The sequence below is a fragment of the Oryctolagus cuniculus genome, chromosome 6 (genome assembly GCF_051225735.1).
Source record: "Oryctolagus cuniculus isolate XC-2025 breed Fujian yellow rabbit chromosome 6, ASM5122573v1, whole genome shotgun sequence".
Taxonomy (NCBI): Eukaryota; Metazoa; Chordata; class Mammalia; order Lagomorpha; family Leporidae; genus Oryctolagus; species Oryctolagus cuniculus.
In genome coordinates, this window is record NC_142872.1 from 86,470,500 (window position 1) to 86,486,994 (window position 16,495).

Here is a 16,495-nt window from a genome sequence, read left to right on the forward strand (position 1 = left end):
CTTCCTCGCATCATAGCAGAAGGGGTGTGTGTGTGTGTCTGTGTGTCTATGTGTGTGTAATCTCTTTTTATAAAGCCACCAAGATCCAATCATGAAAGTTAAATTTAACAATGATCAATCATCTTGATGATATGTATCCTTGATATGATACAATGAAAACAACAGTCTGTGTCTTTGGTCTTCCTCACAAACACCCATAACCCCAGCCAAATAAATAAATAAGACAAATTCCAACACAGGGACATGTAACAAAATACCTGACCAGTGTACTCAAAACTGTCAAGGTCATGAAAATTGAGGGAAGTCTGAGAAACTGTCAACAGCCCAGTGATGCCTAAGGAGACATGTCAACCAGATATAATATAGTATCCTAAATAGGATCTTGAGACAGAAAAAAAAAAATCAGAACTTAAGGAGTTAAATTCATAGAGGTTTTATAAAGAGTATAGGGTGAAGAATAAACTGGCCAGCTAATTCTTCTCCACTCACCTTTATTGGTTTATTGTAGGTGCCCAGCAAATAGTTGCTGAATATATAACGTGCTTAGAGATTTTTATAGGCTTATTTTAAGGTCAATTTTATACTTCATTGGCTTATTTATCTTTTGGTCAGAGCCCAGATTTGGATTTCGTTTCTTGAATTTCATGCCACACTCCGGGTGAGCAAGATAATCACAAAAACCTGTTGGTGTTCCTTCCCGTCCCCCTCCCTAGCAATGACAGCAGTGGATATTGTGTTTTCCTCCCTGAAAAAAGACAAATCAACTGTGTTATATACCCATAGCCAGACAATTTCCTTCCTTAAAAATCAGTTTGTGAAGAGACTCTGTGTTATGGAAAGCTTCCTAGAGGATATGGCATTCAAGTTAAGACTTAAAAGATGAGTATCCGTCAGATAAGTAGACAAAAAGTCACTGAATATTGGAGAAAGAATACCAAGTAAATATGTGCAAAGGCCCACTGTATTAGAGATACTGCCAAAAGAGAACATAGACTTTCAGCTGTTTTTTGCTTTACTCATTTTCATGACTTTGATCTCATCTCAAAAGTGTTTTAGTAATAAGCGTACGTTTGTATTGTTTAAGAAAGACACAGAAACTGTAGTGGATGATTTGCATCAAGAGGGAGCAGTCAGTTTTCCACATCATCTTACTTCCTTTTTTAAAAAATTGATTCTTTAGCAGCTAGCTCCCTTAGCCATGTCAGCATGCTTGTTTATTACTTTCCAATTTCTAGGGAAAAGATTTATACTCTTAAACATACATTCGCTTGAGAATTTTCTTCAATTTATTTTTTAAAAAGAATACTTTTTAAAAGTTTTATTTATTTGAAAGTCAGAGGGCAGAGAGACTCTGAAATCTTCTCATTCACTGGTTCACTCTCCAGATACCCACAATAGCCTGGACTGGGCCAGGCTGAAGCCAGGAGGTAGGAATTAAATCTAGGTCTTCCACATGGGTGGCCAGGACCCACATCCTTGAGCTGTCATTTGTTGCCTTCCAGAGTGCACGCTAGCCGGAAACTACAATCAGAAATGGTGCTGGGACTCAGACCCAGGCAGTCTGATCTGAAATGCACATATCAAGGGACATCTTAACTGCTGTACCAAACACCAGCCTGGAACATAGTAGGGATGCGTTCAGTCAGGAATTTTTAAATTACTATCTCTTCCTTTTCTCTTCCTTTTCCTCCTAGTTTTCATTGACAAGCTTCTTAAATAAATGCTTTATATTTCCTATTTCCTTTTCTCTTACCACTCAATATATCTTGTGTTTGCATCACTTTACTGATTACATTGGGAATTATTGTAGAGGGAGTCAACAAGAATGGGAGATTAACTATATGAAAGTCTAAAGAGAAAGAGTATTGAAAGATGACTCAATTAGTGTATTATTTCCTAGGGCTATAGTAGCAAATTACCACAGACTGGTGGACTAAAACTATAGAAATTTGTTTTCTCACCATTCTGGAAACCAAAAGTCTGAAATTAGGTGTTATCAAGGCTGTGCATCTTTTGAAGGCTCCAGAGAGAATCCTTTCTTGCCTCTTCCAACTTCTCATGGCTTCAAGCATAACTTTTTTTTTTTTTTTTTTTTTTTTGACAGGCAGAGTGGATAGTGAGAGAGAGAGACAGAGAGAAAGGTCTTCCTTTTTGCCATTGGTTCACCCTCCAGTGGCCGCCGCAGCCAGCGCGCTGCGGCTGGTGCACCGCGCTGATCCGAAGCCAGGAGACAGGTGCTTCTCCTGGTCTCCCATGGGGTGCAGGGCCCAAGCACTTGGGCCATCCTCCACTGCACTCCCAGGCCACAACAGAGAGCTGGCCTGGAAGAGGGGCAACCGGGACAGAATCCGGCGCCCCAACCGTGACTAGAACCCAGTGTGCCGGCGCCGCAAGGTGGAGGATTAGCCTATTGAGCTGCAGCGCCGGCCAGTCAAGCATAACTCTAATCTACTTTAACATGGCTTTGCCCTGTGTCCTTTTTGTTTTTGGTTTTGCTTGAGAGAGAATTCCCATCTGCTGTTGGTTCACTCTCCAAATGCCCACAATAGCCAGAGCTGGGCCAAACTAAAAATGGGAGCCAACAACCCAGTCCAAGTTACCATGTAGGTGGTAGTAACCCAAGTACTTGAGCTGTTACCTGCTGCCTCCTAGGATGTGCATTAGCAGAAAGCTAGAATCAGGAGCTAGCCAGGACTCAAACCTAGGCACTCAAATTTATGATAAGAGTGTTTCAAACAACCTTAACTGCTAAGCCAAATGTGCGTGCATCCCTCTCCCCTTACTCTCTGCCTTGCTATTACAAGGACACCTTTTACTGAATTTAAGCCTCACCCTGAATCCAGTAAGAACTCATCTTGGGATCCTGAATTACATCTGCAGAGATCCTTTTTTCCAAGTAAAGTCATATTTACAGGTGCTGGCATCAGGACCTTGACATGTCTTTTTTGGAGGCTATGTCAGTTCAACTTACTGTGTTAAACCACCAGAGCAGTATGTAACCAAAGTAATGGAGATTGGTCTTGTAGAAATGAGAGGTTGACATGGCCCACCAACAGAAGGAAAATAATTGTGAAATCATTCTATTTAAGAGGAAACTGGCAGATTGTAGCTATTCAGTTTTTTTTAATTCTAGATCAAAACTGGCACTGTGGTGTAGCAGGTAAAGCCGCCTCTTGCGGAGCCATCATCCCATATGGGTGCCACTTCAGGTCCCAGCTGCTGCACTTCCAGTCCAACCCCCTGCTAATGTACCTTGGAAGGCAGCAGAGGATGGCCCAAGTGCTTGGGCCCCTGTTCGCACATGAGAGACCCCGAGGAAGCTCCTGGCTCCTGGTTTTGAATCGGTCCATCTCCTCCTGTTGTGGCCATTTAGGGAGTAAACCAGGAGAATAAGATCTCTCTCTCTTTCTCGCTCTCTCTGTCTCTCTCTCTTTCTCTCTAACTCTACCTTTCGCATAAGTAAATAAATCTTCCCAAAAAATTCTGGATCAGATAAATTTGGTTGTAGATTTTTGCCCTGTTATTTCTCATGAAGAATCGTCAACTCAACATTTGTATTAAAACTTATAAAATACTTTATTGCATTCTGTAATTGGAATCTAATCAGGTTTTTTTGAAGTAGGAATGTTATGTTTTCTTTTTCCCATTTTATAGATGTGAGAATGAAGCTCGGTTTCTACAACTACTTTGCCTGAGATCACAAGCTGTAAAATAGTCCAGATGGATTTAAACACTGATGTTCCAACTGTAAAAAGCTATAATCTTTCTAACCTACCATGCTGAGTTTATTAATTTTCTATTTTTAAAGGGCAGACTTCACTAGCTTTTCATGTTTCATATTTTTTCAATTTGGAAATTTAACATAAAGAATAGAAACATTTTCTATGTTTACAAAATAACCCACTAATATTTTAAATTAAAGCTGTTTGGCTTGTGATATTAAAAATAGACCCACCACCAATTTTTAAGAATTTTGAAACTGATGGAAGTCAGTTTAGGACAAGGAGAATAAATGTCTGTAGAGTACTTAGCACTTACTCCAGCGTTTCCAATGAAACAGACTCTTTACTTGAAAAATCACTGGAGGGACTTTGTTAGATTCTTGGGCTGTGGCCAGGCCCTTTCAAAGACCTACTAAATCTTCGGGTTGGGACTTGGGAATCTGCATTGCTTGTGATTGTTAGGCATTGACTTGGTACTTAGGTACCAAGTTTTCACAACACTGTGTCCCACCAGGGTACAGTGAGTTGGGCCGCGTGTAAAGGAAGAAGATAAGGTGACTTCATGTGGGAATTCCAACAGCAGCCTTATTACACAGTGGTGCTGTTCTTTGTATGCCCCAAATACCTACACAAGGCCTTAAAATGCAGTATTTTATATCTGCTTTTTATTCATTAAACAAATATTTAGGGGCCGGCACTGTGGCACAGTGGGTTAACGCCCTGGCCTGAAGCACCGACATCCCATATGGGTGCCAGTTCTAGTCCCAGCTGCTCCACTTCTGATCCAGCTCTCTGCTATGGCCTGGGAAAGCAGTAGAAGATGGCCCAAGTCCTTGGGCTCCTGCACCCACGTGGGAGACCCAAAAGAAGTTGCTGGCTCCTGGCTTCAGATTGGCGCAGTTCTGGCCGTTGTAGCCAGTTGGGGAGCGAAACATCGGATGGAAGACCCCTCTCTCTCTTTCTGCCTCTCCTCTCTGTGTGTAGCTCTGACTCTCAAGTAAAAAATAAATAAATCTTTAAGAAAAAAAATAAACAAATATTTAATGAATCTTACCTGAAGGGATCATTCTAGGTGCTTTGGAGGTTGAAAAGATAAATGAGAGTCAGAACTTGCCCTCAAGGAACTTTGTTTATAAATGAGATTAAAACGGGCATCTAAGTAACTGGTAATAAAATAGTAAAGTTAGTAGTAGCTAGTAATATTAAAGTTAGTAGTATTCCTGGTCCCTATTTTTTTTTTTTTTTTTAAGATCTATTTATTTTATTTGAGAGAGAGAGAGGAGTCTTCCATCTGCTGATTCACTTCCCAAACAGCCACAGTGACCCAATCCAAAGCCAGGAACCAAGAGCTTCCTCTGATCTTCCATGCAGGTGCAGGAGCCCAAGGACTTGAGCCATTTTCCACTGCTTTCCCAGGCTGTAGCAGAGAGAAGGATTGGAAGTGGCACCCATGTGGGATGTTGGCGCTGCAGGCGGTGGCTTTACCTGCTGCACCATGGTGACAGCCCCTGCATATGCAACTATTTTTTTAAGTTTCTTGTCTCTTTCTCCTCAGTTCATAAGCACAGGAACCTTTGTCTTTGCCTTGGAGATAAGAGTATATGTGTGAAATAAAGCATGATTCTTGCCTTTGGAAGCTTACAGTATAAATTTACAGTAGTAAGAAGTGGAAGGGGCCAGCACCCTAGCATATAGGGTTAAGCCACTGCTTTTTACTCTAGGATCCTACATGGATGCTAATTGGAGTCCCAGCTGCTGCACTTCCAGTCCAGCTCTCTGCTAATGTACCTGGGAAGATGGCCCAACTGCTTGGGCCCTGCCAGTTATTTGAGAAACTGGGTTGCAGTTCCAGGCTCAGCTTTGGCCTGGTCCAGCCCTGGCCATTGCCACCATTTGGGGAGTAAACCAACAAATGAAAGATCTCTTTCTCTGTGTCTCCTTCTGTCTCTGTAACTGCCTTTCAGATAAATGAATAAAATCTTAGAAAAAGAAGTGATGGTAGTATTTATAGTAATAGTAAACATTTGTTGGATTCTTTATTGAAGTTTTCACCATGTGGCAGACACTTTTAAGCACATGTGAAGCATTAACTCATTTGATACTTTCAATAAGTATATGAAATAGGTACTGTTTCTCTACTTCTTACAGATAGGAAACTAAGGCATTGAGAAGATAACTTGAGGTTCTGTTAATAGTGATTTGCAGAGCTATGATTGACTTCACCATGGCTTCAGGGTCAGAAATCTTAACCACAACTAAAAAGTGTATTTGTATAATGTAAAATGCTTAGAACAGTGAAGATCAGCACAAGAGCACAGATCAGCTCTGTATAATTTATGCATTGTTATTGGGGATTATTAATTTTTAGTGTTTCAAAGTTCATAGGGGCCAGTGTTATGGCATAAGGGTTTGAGTTGCTGCCTGTCGCTCCCCCTCTTCGTGGAGGAACGACACAGGACCCTGCGCCGTTCTTTCGTCTGCTCGGCCCTCCCCGGGTTTGCTGCTGGTTCTTCCCGGGTTGGCTACTATCCCTTCCACCTCCGTGGAAGGGCGGTTCCCCCTGGCCGCTTTCCCCACTTCCGCAGGGGAGCGGCACACCGCCGGCCGGCTCTTCTCGGGGGCTGCACAGGTGTTCCTTCAGCTAGATGTTCCCCTTAGATGTTCCTTCGTGCATGCCGTCTCTCTCCTCCTTTATAGTCCTCCTCTGCCAATCCCAACTCGGCTGCCCACACGCCGAGTACGCTGCTCTCCTCCAATCAGGAGCAAGTCCTACAGTTTATTAGCTGAACTGGAGGCAGCTGTGCAGAAGCTGTTTACTTCTCTCCCAGCGCCATATTGTGGGAGAGCAGATGCATAGAATAAGTCTTAATTCCAGTAACTCAGTCCAGTCCGGGCTGCTCCCCACAGATCCCCCTTTCTTTTTATTTTTGGCGTTGATACGCGCCTGTCTTCGGTGTCCCGCGGCACACACTCTGCTCTACTTGCTAGAGTTGCCACAGGTTCTTACAAGTCCTATCAATCAGGCAAACCGAATCCGGGTCCTCTCTTCGCCATGTTGTGAGGAGGTTTTTAGGCGCTGATGCGTGCCTGTGTTCGGTGACCTGCGGCTCATACTCTGGTCGAGCCACCTGCTGGCGCTTACCGCCTTAATCAGGCAGACCGAATCCAAGCTTTCTCATTGCCGTATTGTGGGGGAGACTTATTAGTGTTGGTTCGTGCCTATCTTCGGTGACCTGCAGCTCATACTCTGGTCGAGTTGCTTGCTGGTGCTTACCGCCTTAATCAGGCAGACCGAATCCAAGCTCTCTCATTGCCATGCTGTGGGGAGGCCTTACTTCTCTATTTTTCTATCTCCGGGCATTCCTATTTCTCCCATTCCACGTCTATCTTCCAGCATTCCTATTTCTCTCACTTTACTTCTAAACTTCTATTTCTCTTATCCCTGCAGCTTCCCGGCGCCTCGCCCTGCCGGCAGGCTCCGCCCCGAGGCTATTTCTCGGTGGCTTTCCGGCTGAGCCGCTTCAGCCCGCGTCTCTCTCATCTGCGCTGCTCGGCTTTGCGCGCACACTCCGCGGTCTCGCACTTAACCCTTTCGTGTCTGAACCACGGCCTCGCGCCAGCCCCGCGTTCCCTATGTACTTGAGCCCTGCACGCTCTGTCTGCGCGCGGCAGCCTCCGCGAGTCACACAGCGTAGCTTACGTGTCCGCCACTAGCATTCAATCTAAGTTCCCCGGGCTAGCCTGGCGAATTCAACCCAGCATACGTCTCCGCCCCGCGATTTGGCTTCCCGTCCTTTGCTCCCCGGGCTAATCAGACGGATCCCAATCTGGCTTACGTTTCAGCTTCTGGTTTCAACTTTTCGCCCCCTATTCCCGGGCTAACTTGAGAACCCCAAAGTGGCTTTCATTTCAGCCTCGGCCTGCCCCCCGCGGCTTCAATTTCCCTAACACTTTTCTCTACCCGGTATGTTTCCCCAAGATTTCCTCCAACAATACTCCTCCCTCATTTCTCCTGGCCTCTCCCCACAGTCCGCGTCCGAGTCTGTTTGTTCTAGCTTTCACTTTCGCTTTCGACCTTAGAGATTTCTCCCAGCTTCCCCCCGTAGTCCGTATCTGAGTCTATGCCTAGGCTTTCAATAGCTTCTTCCGGCACCCTTTTCGTCCGGCTTTTCCCTAGGCTGTTTGCTAGTCTCTCTCTCTGGTATTTTCCCAGTTCTTCCCATTCTTTCCCTCCTAGGTTTCCTATCCGAGTCACGGCACCATTATGTCGCTCCCCCTCTTCATGGAGGAACGACACTAAACCCTGCCTAGGCTTCATATCCGAGTCACGGCACCATTATGTCGCTCCCCCTCTTCGTGGAGGAACGACACAGGACCCTGCGCTGTTCTTTCGTCTGCTCGGCCCTCCCCGGGTTTGCTGCTGGTTCTTCCCGGGTTGGCTACTATCCCTTCCACCTCCGTGGAAGGGCGGTTCCCCCTGGCCGCTTTCCCCACTTCCGCAGGGGAGCGGCACACCGCCGGCCGGCTCTTCTCGGGGGCTGCACAGGTGTTCCTTCAGCTAGATGTTCCCCTTAGATGTTCCTTCGTGCATGCCGTCTCTCTCCTCCTTTATAGTCCTCCTCTGCCAATCCCAACTCGGCTGCCCACACGCCGAGTACGCTGCTCTCCTCCAATCAGGAGCAAGTCCTACAGTTTATTAGCTGAACTGGAGGCAGCTGTGCAGAAGCTGTTTACTTCTCTCCCAGCGCCATATTGTGGGAGAGCAGATGCATAGAATAAGTCTTAATTCCAGTAACTCAGTCCAGTCCGGGCTGCTCCCCACAGCTGCCTGCAGTGCCAGCATCCCTATGGTCACCCTTTATAGTCTTGTCTGTTCCACTTCTGACCCAGCTCCCTTCTAATATGCCTGGGAATAGATGGATGGTCCAAGTACTTGGGCCTCTACACCCATGTGGGAGACTCCGATGAATATCCTGTTTCTTGTTTTCAGCCTGGCCCAGCCCTGGCTGTTGCAGCCAATTGAAGAATGAACCAGTGCATGTAAGATCTCTCTCTCTCTCTCATATATATATGTGTGTGTGTGTGTGTGTCTGTCCCACTCTCTGTAACTCTGCCTTTCAAAAAAATAAATTTAAAAAAAGTTCCTAAGAATAAAGTCACAACATAAAAATATTCATTGGTGCTTAAACTATTCTTAATTCAGTTATCTTTCTAAGTGTTTCCCTCCAGACAAATCAACATATTTGACTATTATTTGCTATGAAAATAAATGATGGAATAGTACAAATCTCACAAAATATATAGAATTTCAAAAAACCATGAAAATGTTAGAATGATGTTTGGATTCCATATAATGCCATTGCTGACTAATGGGGCCTGGCCTTCAGATTAGTAAACAGCTAAGAATAAGAAAGATGTGATGCTTGCTTTCAGAGAATTTGAAATACCAAGAATTAGAAAGGTTCTTGGGAAAATTGGATAAACAAAATTGGAGATGTGGGTATTACAGTGTAATGGGTAAAGCTGCCAACTGCAACAGCAGCATCCCATATGGATACTGGTTCAAGTCCCAGCTGCTCCAGTTCCAATCCAGCTCCATGCTAATGCACTGGGGAAAGCAGTGGAAAATGGCCCAAGTGTTTGGGCTCCTGCACCCATGTGAGAGACCCAGATGAAACTCAGAAATCCTGGCTTCGGCCTGACCAGTTCTGGCCCATTGCAGCCATTTGGGGAGTGAACCAGCAGATGGAAGATCTCTGTCTCTCCCTCTCTGCTTTTCAAATAAATTTAACAACAACAACAACAAAAAACACAAAAACAAAGAAAAAAAACTTGGAGAATTTTTGCCAATATTATTTTAATTATTTATTATGCTGCAAAACAGACACACTTTGAGAAAAGTAATGCACAGAATCAAAGCCCTCTGGCATGAGTATACTCTGTTCAAGATACAGTTGTAATTGTAAGTTAAAACGTTATGTGCAGAGCCCATGCTGTGGTGGTGTAGGTTAAGTCTCTGTCTATGGTGCTGGTATCCCAGATGGGTACCGGTTCAAGTCCCAGCTGCTCCACTTCTGATCCAACTCTCTGCTGATGGCCTGGGAAAGCTGTGGAAGTTGACCCAAGTCCTTGGACCTCTATACTTATGTGGAAGACCCAGAGGAAGCTCCTGGCTTCAGAATAGCCCAGCTCCAGCCATTATAGCCATTTGGAGAGTGAACCAGCAGATGGAAAACCTCTCTTTCTTGTAACTCTGCCTCTCAAGTAAATAAATAAATATATTTTTTAATTATGGGTAAATTTTATTTTAGTATTATTTAGATTTTTAAGACGAAGTTCAATCAAAGGTTTCTGATTACTGTTTACAATGAGATTTTTGGTTCCTATTTTAGTAATTTCATTTTAGAGGCTTTTTTTTAACCACCCAGAGAATAAGAGTAAATTATTTAAAGAAAGTATCAGATCTGAAGAGATATTTATACATTTCTTATGGTAAAGTTACTATTTTGCCTGTACAAAATAGTCACATAATCATTCATTCCAAAGACTCATTTTAAAATTAATCCTCAATTTAGAGTGTTTTTCAAATACAAAAGCTTGGTATTTTGATGAAAAGGTGTTCTTTCTGCGCATTTGATCAGTTGTACTGGTTAGATAGAAGTTCTCAAAGAATCTATACAGCAGCCTTGTGGATTAGCTGCTTTATCTGAACATTGATATGTCTAAAAGCTGTTGAATTAAGACTTGTATTTGACTTAAGTCTGCAGAGATGTGGCTTGCTTAATTTTGTAGAGGTCATTGTACAGAGAGCAATTAAGCAGGAGGTCAGTGCCATCATCTGGTTGAACAAGAGTGCTTTTTGTTTTTAAAATGCAGTAAAATTTTTCTTCAGATTTCAAATTAGCATGCTTGATCATAAATTGACTGTCCCTTCTTTCACAAAGTACAGGTCTGTTGGCCATTATGCTCATGCTTGGTGACACAGTGTTTGCTATGTCCCAACATAAAAATCTGACTTATACATTGGAGGAGGATGTGTTCTCTATTTTGTGTTTATCACATTTATGCTCTTTGTGGAGTGATGAATTCATTGTTTTCCATTTAGATATAAGCAGATATTCAAATATTTAGCTTTAAATCCAATCCATGAAAACATTATAAAGTTTTAAAAAGGTCTAAATAATAAATTGTAACTGCTAACTAGTTGATTAAGAAAGAAAGTTAATGATAATGTGATTTGATTCTGATTCCCTGTATACTTGGCAGAACTGTGTACAAAAAGATGACATGATTTGTGCAAAGTTACACAGTTGGTTAAACCCCACCCAGGTGAGAAAGATTCAGAAATGTCTATATCACAGATTTTCTTCTTTTTTAAATCAATCAGCAACTTACACAAATTTTCTAATAAGAAGGATATGAAGGCAACCTTCATACCCTTGCTTTTTAGTATCTACTGTTTGCTGGGAATATAGCATTAAATGTCATTTCTTTGGCCGGCGCTGCGGCTCACTAGGCTAATCCTCCACCTGCAGCACCGGCACACCGGATTCTAGTCCCGGTCGGGGCGCCGGATTCTGTCCCAGTTGCCCCTCTTCCAGGTCAGCTCTCTGCTATGGCCCAGGAGTGCAGTGGAGGATGGCCCAAGTGCTTGGGCCCTGCACCTGCATGGGAGACCACGAGGAGGCACCTGGCTCCTGGCTTCGGATCAGCACAGTGCGCCGGCCGCAGGGCGCCAACAGCGGCGGCCATTGGAGGGTAAACCAATGGCAAAAGGAAGACCTTTCTCTCTGTCTCTCTCTCTCACTGTCCAGTCTGCCTGTCAAAAACAAAAAAGTCATTTCTTTATCAAGTTTATGTTCTTTTTTTTTTTCTAAGATTTATTTATTTATTTGAAAGGCAGAGTTAACAGAGAGGCAGAGGCAGAGAGAGAGGTCTTCATCTGCTGGTTCACTCTTCAAATGGCTGCAATGGCCGGAGATGGGCTGATTCGAAGTCAGGAGCCTGGAGCTTCTTCTGGGTCTCCCATGCAGGTGCAGCAGCCCAAGGGCTTTGGCCATCTTCTTCTGCTTTCGTAGGCCATAGCAGAGAGCTGGATCAGAAGTGGAGCAGCTGGGGCTGGAACTGGCACCCATATGGGATGCCAGCACTGCAGGCTGTGGCTTTACCTGCTGTGCTGTAGCACAGTCCCTATAGTTCATATTCTGTTGAGTCACATTCTGTTGTGGGAGAGTTGATAAAGCCTAATGATATGGTGAATTAAAAATAATAGCTTTTAGGGGCCAGCACTGTGGCATAGCGGGTAAAGCTGCCACCTGCAGTGCTTGCATCCCATATGGGCACCAGTTCAAGTCCTGGCTGATCTATTTCTTTTTTTTTTTTTTTTTAATTTTTTGACAGGCAGAGTGGACAGTGAGAGAGAGAGAGAGAGACAGACAGAAAGGTCTTCCTTTGCCGTTGGTTCACCCTCCAGTGGCCGCCGCGGCCGGCGCACTGCGGCCAGCACACCGCGCTGATCCGATGGCAGGAGCCAGGAGCCAGGTGCTTATCCTGGTCTCCCATGGGGTGCAGGGCCCAAGCACCTGGGCCATCCTCCACTGCACTCCCTGGCCACAGCAGAGAGCTGCTGGCTGATCTATTTCTAATCCAGCTCTCTGCTATGGCCTGGGAAAGCAGTAGAAGATGACACAAGTCTTTGTGCCCCTGCGCTCATGTAGGAGACCTGGAAGAAGCTCCTGGCTCCTGGCTTTGGATCGGCCCAGCTCCAGCCGTTACAGCCAATTGGGGAGTGAACCAGCAGATGGAAGACCTCTCTCTCTCTCTCTCTCCCCCCCCCCCCCTTCTTTCTGTGTAACTCTGACTTTCAAATAAATAAGTAAATCTTAAAAAAAAAATAAAAATAATAGCTTTTTTTTTTGAGGGCCTTCCTGTTGAGCACACTGGTTTATGGGTGGTACTAGTTTGTAAGAATCAGTATTCAACTAGAGAAACAAAATGAAAAAGGTTTGTGTATGTTTAGATAGAGATTGAGGATGAGGTTGAAGTTGGTTTAGTGTATGTGATTGTAAGGACTGGGCAGACAAATCTGAAATCCATGAAATAGGCTGTAACCCATGGGCATAGCCAAACTTGCTGTCCATGGTTGAGTCTAGCCTACCCAGCTTATCCAGAAATCTCTCTTCATTTAATGTCAGCTGATTATAGATTTTTATATAAAGATTTATTTATTTATTTATTTATTTATTTATTTGAAAGTCAGAGTTACACAGAGAGAGGACAGGCAGAGAGAGAGAGAGAGAAAGTCTTCCATCCGAAGGTTCACACCCCATTTGGCCGCAATAGCCGGAGCTGTGCCAATCCGAAGCCAGGAGCCAGGAGCCTCTTCTGGGTCTTGCACCCAGGTACGGGGGTCCAAGGATTTGGGCCATCTTCCACTGCTTTCCCAGGCCATAGCAGAGAGCTGGAACAGAAGTGGAGCAGCTGGGTCTTGAACCAGCGCCCATATAGGATGTCGGTGCTTCAGGCCAGGGCGTTAACCCTCTGCACCACAGCACCGGCCCCTGATTATGGATTTTAATCATATCTACAATGCCTCGCAATAACAGTTAGATTATTTTTGGATTGGGTAGTTGGAAAGAGGTCTATCCAAGTTGATGCATCAAAAAAACCATCATTTTGTTTTTTTCATTTTCTTTAAAAAAAAAAAGAAAACTATTTATTTATTTGAAAGGCCGAGTACAGGAAGAGATCTTCCATCCCCTGGTTCACTCTCCAGATGGCTTCAATGGCTGGGGCTGGACTGGGCTGAAACCAGAAACCAGGAGCTTCTTCCAGGTCTCCCACCTGGGTGCAGGGGCCCAAGGACTTGGCCATCTTCCCAGGAGCTTTAGCAGGGAACTGGAACACAAGTGCAGCAGCTGAGACCCAAACAGGTGCCCATATGTGGTGCTGGAGTAAAAGGTGGCACCTTAACCCACCAGGCCACAGTGCCAGCCCCCTGTTATTTTCACTTTCATTGAAGTATATTATGTATACAGAAAATACATGGTCCCTAAGTATAGAGCTTTAAGAATTTTTATAAATTGGATATAGGTAACCAGCACTGTATGGGGTCCCTGTTATATTTATTTGCTTCATTTGCTTCTTACAGCAGCTCATTGAGGTGTATGGATTTCTGAGGCTTAAAAAGCCAAGTGCTTTGCACCATGTTACAGCTAGTAAACAACACAGCTAGGATTCTAAGGAAGGCTCTGAGGTGTACATGAAACCTCAGGCTGAAATTGATTTATTGGTGTGTGTGATTGTAGAGGCTGGACCATTAGTTCTGCTTGGGAATTGTGTGTAGTCTTTGAAACAGAAAAATCTGACTAATTCTAGAAGGTATAAGAGTCCCTGAATTGGATCTTAGAGCATGAATTTAGATTTGCCAAAGAATGAAAAGCTCCTTGGTAAGAAGTACCAGGGAGAGAATATGGTATAATTTCAGAGGATGGAAGGTAATTTGTTGTACTTAACAATAGGGTCTTTAGACTCTGTTACAATAATATGGTCTTATTAGAATAATAATTCTCACCTCAAATGCAATGGACTTTGTTCCCTGTTTTGGAAAATTTGAATTTTTATAATTTGTGCAGTAAAACATGAGAGTTAATCACAGCTGCATTTTAGCAAAAGTTTTCACAGTGGTTTATAATATAGGTTAGAAGGACTGAAGGTAGAATGAACGAGTCTTATGCTCCAGAACTACAGCACCAAGGATTAAGAGGAAGGGAGGGCATGGAATTCATGAAGACATTCCAGACAGAATTGATGAAATCTGTGTACCGTTAGAGGTGGGTGATGAGGGAAGAAGAAGAATTAAGGATGATTCTGAGTTTACTGTTCATGTGATCCATTGGATAGCAAGATTAGGAAATATTGGAGAAGTTGTTTTGCTTTGTTATATGTGAGTGGGATGAAGTGAGGGTTGATTGGGGTAATGGTAGGAGAATGAAAAATGAATGAATTGGGCTATGCAAGTTTGAGTTTCAGACCTTAAGGAATTAAAGTGGAAATGTTAAGTAGGGGTTTGGAAATAATTGGAAGGAAGTTATAATGGTGGCTAGAGAGGTGGATTTGATCAGCACTAAATAGTTTCTTTCTTTTTTTTTTTTTAAGCTTTATTTGTTTGAAAGAGTTACACAGAGAGTGAAGGAGAGGCAAAGAGAGAGAAAAAGAGGTCTTCGAGGCACTGGTTCACTCCCCAATTGGCCGCAATGGCCAGAGCTGCACTGGTCTGAAGCCAGGAGCTTCTTCTGGGTCCCCCATGCAGGTGCAGAGGCCTAAGGACTTGGGCCATCTTCTGTTGTTTTCCCAGGCCACAGCAAAGAGCTGGATTAGAAGTGGAGCAGCCAGGACTTGAACCAGTGCCCATATGGCATGCCAGCACTGCAGGCGACAGCCCTACCCGCTACGCCACAGCGCCGACCTCTAATTAGTTTCTAAAAATAGATTGTGGTTATGGGACTCAGGTAAAAAAGAAAAGGTGCAACAGAAGAGTTGGAAACCTCCCATATTTCAGGAAACCATGGAAGAGGAGCAGTTACCATGGAATGAAAACATTAAGGATATAGGTATAGCTTGACAAAGCCAGGAAAGATCATTTTCAAGGAAAATAATGCAATAGATTGTATATTTTATTAGTAGGTCAAATAAGATGAGTACTGAAAACAAGTTGGCTATAACATTTGGTAATTTGGAAAAGCATTGATGAGTGTGAACCAGATACTTGATTATTTCAAAACAAGTTTACTGAGAGTTAATATAGTCAGTGTCAGGGCTGGTGCTGTGTTGTAGCAGGTAAAATTGCCACCTGCAGTGCCGGCATCCCATATGGTTACCGGTTCAAGTCTCAGCTGCGCCACTTCCAGTCCTGCTCTCTGCTATGGCCTGGAAAAGTAGAGGATGGCCCAAGTGTTTGGACTCCTGTACCTGTGTGAGAGACCCAGAGGAAGCTCCTGGCTCCTGGCTTCGGATAGGCCCAGCCCCAGCCATTGCAGCCATTTCGGGAGTGAACTAGCGGGTGGAAGACCTCGACCTCTCTCTGCCTCTGCTTCTCTCTAACTCTGCCTTTCAGATAAATAAATCTTTAAATATATGTATATAGTCAGTGTCAACAAATACCAGATAACTAAGCTATCTGTAAGTAAAACCACCTCAACTAGATTTGTAGTTAAGGACACCTTGGACACCTAAATATTCACTACATCAAGTGATAATTTAAGTGATTACCTGAACTAAGAATATGGAATCTTTAAGCAACTGAAGAGCAAGCATTTTTTACATTTAACCAGCACTTTGACAGAATAATATTTGTATTACTAGAGAGATGTTCTTTATTAGGTAAGGAAAGTTTTTCAGGCTATTTAATCACTTAAGTGATTACCACTCTTCTTGAGGTCCCTGATAAAACTTGTGATTTTTTTTTTAAAGATTTATTTATTTATTTGAGAGGCAGAGTTAGAGACAGTGGAGAGGAAGAGAGAGGTCTTCCATCCACTGGTTCACTCCCCAAATGGTCATAACAGCTGGAGCTTGGCCAATCCTAAGCCAGGAGCTTCCTCTGGGTCTCCTATGTAGGTGCAGGGACTCAAGCACTTGGCTATCCTCCACTGCTTTCCCAGGTCAGAAGCGAACCGGCACCCACATGGGATGCCAGCACTGCAGATGGAGGTTTAACCCACTATGCCACAGCACCAGCCCCAACTTGTGATTTCCAAACACAGTTTTTTCCT

At 43.8% G+C, this 16,495-nt stretch overlaps 1 protein-coding gene across 13 annotated transcripts in view; it reads left to right on the top strand.

The window, feature by feature from the left end:
• RAB2A (RAB2A, member RAS oncogene family) overlaps positions 1 to 16,495 on the top strand; it is a 115,662-nt gene that overhangs the window by 19,918 nt on the left and 79,249 nt on the right. For 2 of the 13 annotated variants that reach the window (XM_089334570.1, XM_089334566.1), the window contains exon 2: positions 8,713 to 8,762. The gene's annotated coding sequence lies outside the window, so the exon portion shown is untranslated. 13 annotated transcript variants of the gene reach the window in all.